At 34.8% G+C, this 12,608-nt stretch overlaps 1 long non-coding RNA gene and 1 pseudogene across 1 annotated transcript; one reads left to right on the top strand and one right to left on the bottom strand.

Moving 5' to 3' along the window:
* Positions 1-5,829: 5,829 nt before the first annotated feature.
* Positions 5,830-7,261, bottom strand: LOC147487322 (uncharacterized). Its single transcript, XR_015201592.1, has 2 exons — positions 7,192-7,261; positions 5,830-6,332 (listed from the first exon to the last, which is right to left on the bottom strand). It is a non-coding gene; the product is annotated as an uncharacterized LOC147487322 (long non-coding RNA).
* Positions 7,262-11,867: 4,606 nt separating this feature from the next.
* LOC147487321 (L-ascorbate oxidase homolog pseudogene) lies at positions 11,868-12,329 on the top strand (annotated as a pseudogene).
* The last annotated feature ends 279 nt before the right edge of the window (positions 12,330-12,608 follow it).

Genomic DNA, 12,608 nt, shown 5'->3' with positions numbered 1-12,608 from the left:
AGGTATCTAGTTATACCCAGAGGAAGCGTCCATGAACGACAAACGCTCAAATCCCAAGGTTACACTGACTAGATCTGAGATGCGAGATAATGGGTATGGATGCACTGGGCAAGCTTTGTTTAGGTTGTAGAAGTCAATGCCACCCCTGAGCTTCTTAGCAGGACCATCCCCGATGTGTATTCTGGTAGCTCTTGCGCTCCGCACAGCGTTGCGGTGAGGGACACGGGAATTATATCCCCAAGTCCCTAGTGGTTCCAGAGTGTGTGGAACAGCTTCAGACCATCCGTTTCCTCCGCTCTGAGAAAAAGATTTACGACGGCTCGATTGCCCCACCTCTGTAGTGGTGCCTGGAACATTCTCCATGTTCTGTCGAATCGCAACATGCCGATTGGCAACTTCTGCATCAATCATCGCAGTTTGTTCAGCCATGGTAACAAGGACGATCGAAAAATAAGGTCGAGGTTATCACGCTCCGACGGAAGACCACGTGTTTGTGGGTTTGATCCCCACAGACGGCGCCAAAGAATGTCGGGGCAAAACGTTAACCCGACACTCCCGATGTGATGGTGCTTCCGAAGGCTCGAAAGAGATGGGGGATTGGGATTTTTGAGGAAGAGAGACTGCACCAACGTTCTGGTTACCTACGTACCCAGTGAGGAATCCGGGATCAAGTCTCTTTTTCACGTAGTTCTGGTGGATACAGAAGCCTCCGTATATATAGCAATCCCCTGCCTTGGCGGCCAAGAAAGGGATTCTCGGAGATTGTCGTTCTTGATGAATCCTAGTATGATCCTATCTAAAATAGGATCATTTCCCAAGATTTCATTCTATCCTTGCGCAAGATCTTATCGGATTGCACTAGGATTTTTAGCTTCCACGGATCGGATTATTGGATCAGAATAATCCGAATGGATTGGATCCATGGATCTAGGCCACTCGGATGGGCCCTGGACCTGTTCTGAACTTTGATGGATTCGAACGATCCGAAAGTGTTTATTTGGACAGCCACTGGACTGGTCCGCTGCTGGGCCCATATCCGGTCCATGGTTCGAGTACACTTTAGACTGGAAATATAATGTATGGTACACACAGGAATAATATCACCTTCACATTACAACCCCTTTGGTAGGAGCCCCTTTGGTTGTTGTTGCACCCTCGACATTACAACCATATGCAAGTTATGCAACACACCTAGTAAGGAAATAATCTCAAAAGGAAAACTCAAATTACGTCATGCATCGCAAACTTCTTCAGCATGTAGACTCGCCAACATACTTTAATTTGAAATATGAAACTCAATTCTTAAGACTTTCTTTGTATTGTGTCATGATCCTGTTTTAAGGATTCAAATGTCCAAACTCCACTTGAATAAATAATATATAATATGTGTGCATTGATAGTTAATGATTTAATAACCCAAAGTCTTCTTGAATAAATAATTATATATATTGAATTTTGAATTAAAAGCCCAAATCCCATTAGACCGAGTTATTAATTTTGATTTGGGCATTCTTCTTTTGTTCATTTGTTTTTGTTTGCTTGAGCCCAATTAAACTGTAATTACCTATTATATATCGACATAAAAAATGAATTTATGTGTTTCTTTGTTTATTCCACGTATAACTGACACTCACTAAGCTTTAAATTTTGAGTACATCTTTAATAACTTCATTTCCATATTGTCCTTCTCGGTTTTTAAGTGTTCCAACTCCTCCAATGAGCATTTGCATGACACAAACTTAAAATCGTAGGTTGGACTTAAGCTTCCTTCTTGAAGAACCTCGGGATCAGATGTAAAGTGAGAAATGTGAGCACAGCCGTTGTTAGGAAATCTCTCTAAATGATTCATCTTGAATTATCTTTTTCTACACTTTTGAGAATTTGAATTTTCCTAAGAAAATTTGAACAAACAGAGACTTTATGTTTGAACTTTGCAGACAACCAAATTTTTGAATTAGTATAAAAATGAGTTGTTGGAAAGTTATAGACTCATAAGAATGGAGCTCTAACGAAGATGGGCACTTGTCGAACGTTGCATTGCAATGCTTCAACTGAAAGGTGCACATAGTTTTGTACAATGAGTTGTATTGTGATAGTAGTTATTGTAGTTCATAAAAAAAAAAAAAAAACGTACTAAACCCCAACATAGTATAAAAAGAAATATCTAAAGGCAGCCCTATATATATCACTCTTTAGCTATGGTTGTTAAATTCATTGCCCTAAACATCAATATGCAACTTTGCTCCACACTTCTCAATCTTCCCCTTGAAGTGAATTGAATCTTCCTACATCACCAAAATGCTATACACAATATGTTATCAATTCTCCGTAAAACCAAAATGCTATACACAATATGCTATCGATTCATATTAGTAAGGGATTCACACCATGCAACTATTAGAAACTACGAATATACAATTATATACCTAAAGTACGTGACTTTTCTGAAAAATTTCGACAGTCTCCTCTGTATTTTCGACATTTCATAAATATAAAACCTGTCATAACCTAAAAATTTTAAACAATATACTTCTCATTGATTAACCCATCTACTTAAACGTCTCGACGAATGCCAAAGCAGCTAAATAACTGGTTTAAAAAATGAGATCACGACAACATTAGGACTTAGTATAGCAAAGAACTTGAATGTCTCGACTAATACCAGATCATCCAAGCATCTCGTACAAATATACTTCTCATTTATTAACCTAGCTACTTAACCGTCTCGACGAATGCCAGAACAATTAAATAACTGGTTTAAAAAATGAGATCACTACAACATTATGACTTAGTACAGCAAAGAACTTGAATGTCTCGACTAATGCTAGATCATCCAAGCACCTCGTCCAAAGCCATTACCGAAAACACATATTAAATATATACTTTCGAGTCCAACGCCCCAAAACTCGAACAATTATATACTTAAAGTACGTGACTTTTCTGAAAAATTTCGATAGAATCTCCTCTGTATTTTCGACATTTCATAAATATAAAACCTGTCATAACCTAAAATTTTAAAACAATATACTTCTCATTGATTAACCCTAGCTACTTAACCGTCTCGACGAATGTTAGAGCAGTTAAATAACTGGTTAAAAAATGAGATCACTGCAACATTAGGACTTAGTACAGCAAAAAACTTGAATGTCTCGACTAATACCAGATCATCCAATCATCTCGTATAAATATACTTCTCATTAATTAACCCAGCTACTTAACCGTCTCGACGAATGCCAGAGCAGTTTAATATCTGGTTTAAAAAATGAGATCACTGCAACATCAGGACTTAATACAGCAAAGAACTTGAATGTCTCGACTAATTCCAGATCATCCAAAGCCATTACCGAAAACACATTAAATATATACTTTCTAGTCCAACACCTCAAAACTCGAATAATTATATACCTAAAGTACGTGACTTTTCTGAAAAAATTCGACAAAGTCTCCTCTGTATTTTCGACATTTCATAAATATAAAACCTGTCATAACCTGAAAATTTAAAACAATATACTTCTCATTGATTAACCCAGCTACTTGACCGTCTTGACGAATGCCAGAGCAGTTAGATAACTGGTTTAAAAAATGAGATCATTACAACATTAGAACTTAGTACAACAAAGAACTTGAATGTCTTGATTAATGCCAAATCATCCAAACACCTTGTACAAAGCCATTATCGAAAAGACAAATTAAATATATACTTTCGAGTCCCATATAGCTATCAAAAGGCTTGCATCATTAACAAATTCAAATGAAGACATACCTCTTTCAACTCAAATTTTCCAAAAAACTTGAACCGTACCAAACTCCTAATAAAATAATCCCAGCTACATGAGCCACAAAGTCAAAAGTTAAAACCAACCAGACACGGCTAACAAAATATACTATGGCAAATAGTAAAATTCAAATGTACGAAAAAAACGATGTTAACCTATAGTTCAAGTTAGTTCTTCGAGATTGGATAAACATGCTACTCATTGAACTCACTGTTTAGCGACAATACCATCCCTGTATATAAACAAAATCTGAATAGCTTCTTGAATCTTACAAAAACAATATCAGCATTCATCACGTACAAATATCAGATTAATTAAAAGGCTACTAAAAAAAATAAAGTCATGTCTATTTCATGTAAACAACACGAGTAGTTTCCATGTAGTTCATATACACTTCAATAAGTTTAAAAAAAGCCCTTTTGAATGGGTGTCGAAAGCCTAGAAAGAGTTCTCTATCAAGAACCTAACTTCTTAGAATTCATCACATGGTTTCCGTCCAGTAATGACAGAATGTGTGACTTCATTTAGAAAAGTTGTGTGACTCCCCAAAGGTTAGCTTGGGGATCCTTTTAAGAGGAACTTCAGTTGGGCCTTTTATTCACTATGGTATATCTAGTTTATGAATGAGATATCTGATAAACTGAATACCTTGGCAAAGTAAAAGATGAGACAAACATTACAAATTTCTTAAAATCAAACTTAAAATACATTATCACATCAATATATATGAAATTAGACAAATACGTATTACGACAACCCATTCAAATTTCAATATGTAATATAGATTAACCATACTGCCATGGATATATGTTGAAGTAGTATTATGGTGCTTGTTCAATACCATTCAACATGCTAATAGCTAAAAGACACTTAAACAAGTCTCCACTTCATACCTTAAGTAGCATATTATTGTCCTCTGGCTTTCTCAAAATATTGTGTAGATTAATATAGCAGCACCGTACCATCTCGCGGACTACTGGAAAAAAGTCAATAGATAGCACTAAAAAACGCTATGAAATCAAGTCGATAGCATTTTGACAAACGCTAGGATAGCGTTTGTGAATAAAACACTATAAAAACGATAGCGTTTTTAGATAGATGCTATGAAATTCAATAGCGATTTCCGCAAACACTATTATACTGTTTATAGCGATTATGAGAAAAACGCTATGGAGCCTGATAGCAGTTTTTCAACGCTAAAAAAAAAAAAAAAAAAAAAAAAAAAAAAACTTAAAATCGAATTCAGATGGATTCAAACCACCAACCTCTCAATTAAGAGCGCTCTTACCATTTAGAGCTTATGAATCCATTAGAGCACACGTATTGACAACTATGATTTTTATCATTAAACAAATCTATGAGAAATGAGAACATAAAACGCTTGTATATGACTGAGCAAATTACTTAGGCTATAAATTAGATAACATGCAAACAAATTGGACTCGAGCAACATACACATTTAAACTGCACCCTCGTCATTAACATAAATTTTTTTCCTTAAGTATTCACTAATTTTATAGCATGTCAAGAGTAAACCCATCAGAAGTAACTCTTTCCTATAAAAACTACTTCCTTCCCGACAACTATAATACTAACCTAAGAATGGTGAAGTGAACGACCACAATGAATAACTTCGATCTAGCCTCCTACACAAGACCCAAGTTTTGTGAAAATGGCATAATAGTACAAAGCAACAAGAATAATATAGATAGAAATGTGTAGAATAAGCTTGCAAACCAACATTCAATACTATATACAAAATCACAAGTATCATAAAAAATTAGAAAATACAAAAATCAAGATGAGCAAAACAAACCTTGAAAATTTGGCCCAAAAGAGCCTCAAATAAGAACTTCAAATTCGATTGCCTTAAGTTGCCTTAAGTTTAAATGGTAGAATTTGCTCAACAATAAATGCTTGTACAACAACCTATGCGAGCTTAAGGATGGATTCACTGACAAAAACTGTCATTCATCACGTCAATGAAAAATAAGTATTGGAAAATAGTTCATTGTTTCACCTGTTTACTAATGTTTACTAAAGGTAGTTCCAATGAGATAAACTTATAATATACACATTATATATAAGAAACTAGTACACATGATGAAAACTTATTCATGTCGTAAGTCGCTCTAGTCAATATGATCTTATACATGAACAACATACTAGTTACATCTCAAATTTTACAAAGGAACTAGTAAAAGAATAATTTTTCCAATCACGAGCACTCTTCCATCAATCTAAAGTACCAAAAAAAATATAACAACTCATACATTCAACCTTCCTGCTGGTTAGTGGTCAAATTCCACTCACAGAAATAGATAACTCGATCCACACTACTAGAATCTTATGGACTGATGAAAATATCTAACTACTAACCACAATAACTTTCAAACAAACTTGACCTAGTTGAGGTTGAAGTACAAAATATATCAAAACATTGTATACCTGTTGAGCGACCAACCACTTAAGTGCGTTTATCATTTGCTAGTGAACCCTTTCAAAACTTCTGCATAAATCTCGTACTAGAAGCGATATCTAGCAATATATTCCTCCCTAAAATAAACACGCATAAGAACATACGACTCTTGATATTGTTTGCTTAAAAAAATCAGTTTTGAAACGAAGACAAGTTAAGAAAAATATAGAGAAGAATTACAGTTCAAGTATTTTTGCAAAGTCAAGTAGGCACATCATTCCCATAGAGACAATGCAGATTCACTACAATGAGAATATACTACAAGAAAGAGCCATGAAATTGCATACTATTAAGTGTACTGTGCACTGTGAAGGTTAACACTAGTGGAAGAGTCACCAAGATAATAGAAGGCTATGGGGTCATTCTCAGAAACCAGAAGACAAGGTAGGCACTACAAAAGGAAGTGTCCATTTTCCTTTGATAATTCCCACATTGCTTTGATATGTCGTGGGAACTTCCACTTCTAAAATAGATTTTCCTCTTGATTTTACATGGGCTAACAAACCATTTCCACCCAAAGATCAAATTCGTTGTCTGTTTCTCGGAATAAGGACATCCAAAGTATCCTACTGACTTGCTAGATTTATCTTCACATACTAGTTTTGAGGCCAACCTAACTTAAGGGAGCATTGGTGAACCCTATCCCAGTAGCCAACTAGCCATACAACTAAAATAATTAAGTATATCTACCACCAAATAATAATAGTTTACACCAAAAATAAAAATCAGTACCAAAAACTATGTTCTTTTAGTTATTGATTGGGCGCACTAACAGACGTCACTATCGATTTCCACACCCAACAGTAGATCTAACAATGTTGTGTTCCTTCCATCTTCATGAGATCTAAGAAGAAGAATTGGAAGGAGAAGAAATAAAACGGAGAAGCCAGAAATATAAAAATATTTATGACGATTATTCTAGAAGATATGACTTACAAAAAGCTGATCAAATAACCCTTCAATATAGTCCAAAGCTTGCTGGACATTATCTTCCACCAAGGCAAACCTAAATCATAAAAAAACACATTTAGTGATCCAAACATTACCTTTCCTTCTTACAATGGTATGTGGTCTATGGTTAAATTCTAAATGGGGTTAGGGCACAAACAAATGCAAATAATTGTGACAAGAAATGATCCCCAGATTGCTTGACAAGATTAAACTGTTATAACCCTGTCCACATTAAAGCGATAACAGTTGCATGATGCTAAATAGAGACGAACCAGAAACTACTAAAGAGAATTGTAGTTAAAACAAGCAAGTTCAATTATGTACTAGATGGTAAGGCTCAGTAGTGATGTCACTGAAGTTAATTGGTTGATGTCCACTAGAAGAGGAAGAACACAGATTCCTTCAAGTTATTATAAAGCACCACCATCATTGTCATAATCATCTGTGCTGCATTGCGACAACACATATTAGTATTGACTATGATCTATGGACAGAGCATATAATTAATGGAGTACCCCGCAATGATATAGGCATCCGAGGAACACAACTTGCATTCAAATAAAGGTAAAATTGTATTCTATAGTCTGTTGAGTATTAATTAAAGTCTAAAGTATTTTATCTTTACAAAATTTGATAATTTTTATTACACAGGCTAAACAATGTCCTCCCAATGCATCCTTACAAATAAATTGAGGGACTTTCAACATAGAATAATCAAAATTATACACAAACTCATTACGATTTATGAAAATTCAAACTAACCTTCTTCTTCTGCTTATGTGTTATGATTGTAAACGTACAAAGAACTTTTTGATAGCAGGTTCCTTTAACCAAATAGATAACTATTATTAACACATGTGTAATGCAACAGGCTTTAACCAAATGGGAAAAAAATCAAGAAAGGAGAAGTGTCTGAGAACATACCATGAATGGTGCATATGTATAATGCTCGACCCTTGATTTTCACCTGACAGCTAATGCAGACAAAAATCACTATTACTCTAGCATGAAAATTACAACGTATCTCATTTTGCTCACTTAGTCAACTCTTATACAGACACCGTTAAAAAGATTGCTAGGAACATTGTTAAAAAAGAAGAAGAAAAGTATAGGGAACAATATGAAGAACTCCAATACAAAATAACACACATCAATTTATTTTTTTATTGAAACATTTAAAAGATTAGCCACTGCAAACCAATAAAAGAATAAATATTTTCAATTGTACAAAAAGATCAAACATGCAGAAATCACAAAATCTAGTTCTTTTAGCCTTATATTGTAGTGTAGGAAATACTCATCAATTAATACCTCATTTTCATTGGGGAAGAAAGTTTTAATAGCAGTTTTAACTATCTCAACTAAATAATAAATGAAAAACAAACTATGAGAAAGAGAATATAATAACAGTCTTTCCAGGTTACAAAAGTGAGGAGAGCGGTACCAAAATGGGGTCACATTGTAAGAGCAACCACAAAAGTATGCCCTCAATACAGCATACAAAAAGACAGTAGAAATAGTACACAACATCATTTACAATCATAACTTTCCCATAAACCCCATAAGAATAACCTAATCACACTTCCAATGTCAGCGTCCCCTTTGTAAATCGCATTCCTTGAGGAAACTAAATAAATTTTTAACAAATAAATAAAACACAAAAAGAAAAGATTAAGATCTAGATAATGGAACCTGATATTTGTGAATATTGAGCCAACAGACTGGCGGAGTTGTTGTTGTTGCCGTTTTCCAGTAACTTATAGTGTTTTCGATCAATATTTATTTGGTTTTTGATTTTGAGATAGAGAAGAAAGATGGGTTGGAGGAGAATTTTTAATGTCCTAATTAATCATGGCTTTAATGGGGAGGACTTGGAGCACCCGAAGGGTTTGTAACTCTAGAGAACGAAGGGTTTTTCGTTTATTTCCGCCGTTAATTAAAACTTTAATTATCAATTCATATCCATAATATAGAGATAATTAAAGACTATACACTGCACTGAACTAAGAAAATAGTTAAGAAAAAGTTGAATATTCTCGATGTTGTACATTCAAGAAATTAAGGTCTTTCTAGTGAATAAGTGTTAAGATCATCCAAAAATTTGAACTTTAGGCACTACCGAAGCATGCAAAAAAAAAATCAATCCATGAAAAAACTCAACTCCATAAGCACTTATGTTGCAAAAAAATCCAAATCCATCTCAAAACCCTCAAAAAATTAGAGCTATCGTGCAATGACAATGAATATAAATCGGAAGCATCATATCCCAAAATATTGGGTACTAACGTAACACCGTACCGAACATAAAGATGAAATCAACGAAACCTCACTTCAAAGCCAATGGATTCTTCAAGACCACACAAATAGATATTACAAAAAAAACATATAGTATATATTGTTACCCAATAGCAAGTACGAAAGAGGTAAACAAAAGATGTGTTCAAGTATAGACACACACTCACCTCTTGCATTACTTTAAACAATAAATATGGCTGTATTCATAAGCCATTAAGCTAACACCTAACAAATATCCTGATAAAGAACAATATGTACTACTTGTTCTAGACAACACAAATATTGTAAATATATAGATTTTTTTTTCTTTTTTTCTAAAAACAATTCTTAAAAGGTTGGGGATTAAAGGCGACATAACCTGCATTCAATTGAAATATATCACAAATACTTCCAAGAGAATCCTCCTCCACCATGCATTAAAGGACAAAAAAGCATTATCAGCCGCATTTGTATACTTTGCTAGCATGTATGCTGCTCAATTTGTTTCCCTGAACCCATGACGAATCATGTAATTGCTGAAAAGAATGTAGAGTTTAACAACAGACATTTATTCCATGCATACATGAAGAGCGAGAGTGAGTGAGAAGAGGATAGGGGCAAACAACAATAGAAGAGGAATAAACAAATAATCACTGAAGTCACAAAACTATTCCTACTTCCTAATTCCTACTAAGTACTAAGAGTGGCACAATGCTAAGTAGTCATAGACATTACCCAACACAGCATCCATGTTTATTGTATCTTAGTATGTGCTAAGTAGTCCTGGATTGAATGAACGGTTGAGTTACTTAGCCTTCTAGTTTTGCTTGTCAGTTTTGGTTGACAGAGGGAGCTATGCTAAGTGTATTGTTCAAGAAGATTTATGAGAGGGTCATGGACTAAATATTAACTACTAAGACTACTACTTAAATCTTAATTTTTTTCATAGATTATTGGCAATTATGAATTTCTTTTTCTTTTTTCCATGAGCAAAACCTATGTACTGTAGATGGGGTTGTACATCTATTTTCTACATGATTACATGCTAAAGCATAGCGATGTCCTTTGATGCTAAATGGATCATAACTGCAGCAGCAAACATTTTCAAAGAAAGTAGGAATCATGAATGCAAAAATGATTTGAGATAATTGAACGGTACATACTTTTGATTTATAGAAGTATATTATGTCGGGAGTGATATTTATAGAGAACAAAGATGTAAGCCAACATCTTTATGCACAAATTATCAGCTTACCTGGTCAATGTTTGAAGTTGAAACAATTTTTTCCAACCATTGCAAAAATTGCACTTACATTGTACTCAAAGATATGTCACCACACAAACAGATAATAGGTATAATAAAAATAAAAACTTTGGTTTATCTCTTTGAGTCGACAGAAGTAGCAGCAGCTAACAGGAACACTTTGTTGAAACTTCTCTTCAAACAATAGAATGTAACCGGAAGAATAACCAAAACTGAAAATGGTCAGCCAAGGATGACACCTGCAACTGCCACTGAAGCAGCCATAGCAGGTTTCGCAAGAAGAAACAATCCTGATGATAAGGTAACCGCATACATAGAGAATGATCTTGGCAAGATACCTAGTCAACAAACAACAAATGACCGTCAGATAAAAGTTTTAAAACAAGGACACACCTCTTGGAGGTTTTTAAAATTTTGTATCATAAAACGGAGAAAGAGATACAAAAGCAACATTTTGAAGGTTTTTAAAAATTTATTCCTGTTTTATATATGTTACGGGAGTCAATAGTAGAACAAAGAAAAGTAGAACAAAAGGCCTACTCGGCTATGCAAAACAACAAGGCAGTTATTCAACAATCAGCTACTCTTAACATGATTTTAAGGTCATACTTCGTCTTAAAAATAATCTAATCCATCCATCCACCACATTGCTTTCATTCAAATAAAATAAAATAAAAAATAAAAAACTAAAATGATTAAGTTTGACAGAAAAAACAAATCTATTTGCAACTCTTCACCAACTTTCTTCGTCTAGGTAAATGTGTATCAGCTAGGCTTCTAAAAGTTCCCTAGCATTGGAGCACAACCAGGATTGTAGCTCCAAAAGGGTTAAGATTTCATAATGGATTGTGATTCTACAGTGGTTTACAATGTTCTGACATTAAATTGTCTTCCAAAATCACTATGTGTGTTACGCATTAGGGGAACAACTTTTTCTCTGTTCCACGTAAATAACAGAGTAAACTAAATACAAAGCATAAGAAGAATGTGCCCCATTAATAGCAGCAAAGTATAAAAACTTGTAATTTATCAAAAGTCATAAAATCAAATTATCGTAATTCTTATTACATAACTAATCAATGATCTCTCAAGACTATCTCTCATAAGGCTGAACACAAAATTCATGTTGTATCATAGGACTAACCTATCTGCTAGTGGACCTAGGCCGAACCCGCAAGGTTCATACCACTATGGCCGTATCAGAGTCACTCGAACCATTAGGCAGGCAAACTCTGCAGGTTTTATCAATGGCAGGGGAAGATATGGAATAAATGGTGTTTCTTTTGTCTCACCTGATACGCCACTGAAGCTTACAGAGTACTTCAATATTGGAGGAGTTTTATGTCTCGGAAGCATACCAGGTAATCCCACTTTTGGTGGAATGCGCCTCAAGACATCAGTTATGGCTGCTGACTTTAGATCATTTGTGGAAATTGTGTTTGAGAACAATGACGATATAGTTCAGAGTTGGCACCTTGACGACTATAATGTTTTTGTAAGTCGGGTAAGTGTTGGTATCTTGTTTGACATTAACACACAGGTTAATGTGGGACAAATTATCAGCTTACCTACCTTCTTGCTGTAGTAGTCACTCCCTGCCGAAAACTACCATTCCCATGCCGGTATCGTGTTATAAACTGTATGAAGAATGCAGAACCAGCAGTTATGGCTGCTGATTTTAGATCATTTGTGGAAATTGTGTTTGAGAACAATGACGATACAGTTCAGAGCTGTCACCTTGACGGCTATAATGCTTTTGTAAGTCGGGTAAGTGTTGGTATCTTGTTTGACATTAACACACAGGTTAATGTGGGACAAATTATCAGCTTACCTACCTTCTTGCTGCAGTAGTCACTCCCTGCTG

Source organism: Coptis chinensis, chromosome 7, assembly GCF_015680905.1.
Source record: "Coptis chinensis isolate HL-2020 chromosome 7, ASM1568090v1, whole genome shotgun sequence".
NCBI lineage: Eukaryota > Viridiplantae > Streptophyta > Magnoliopsida > Ranunculales > Ranunculaceae > Coptis > Coptis chinensis.
The sequence above is the reverse complement of the archived record's forward strand: the minus strand, read 5'-3'. Positions and strand labels throughout refer to the sequence as shown.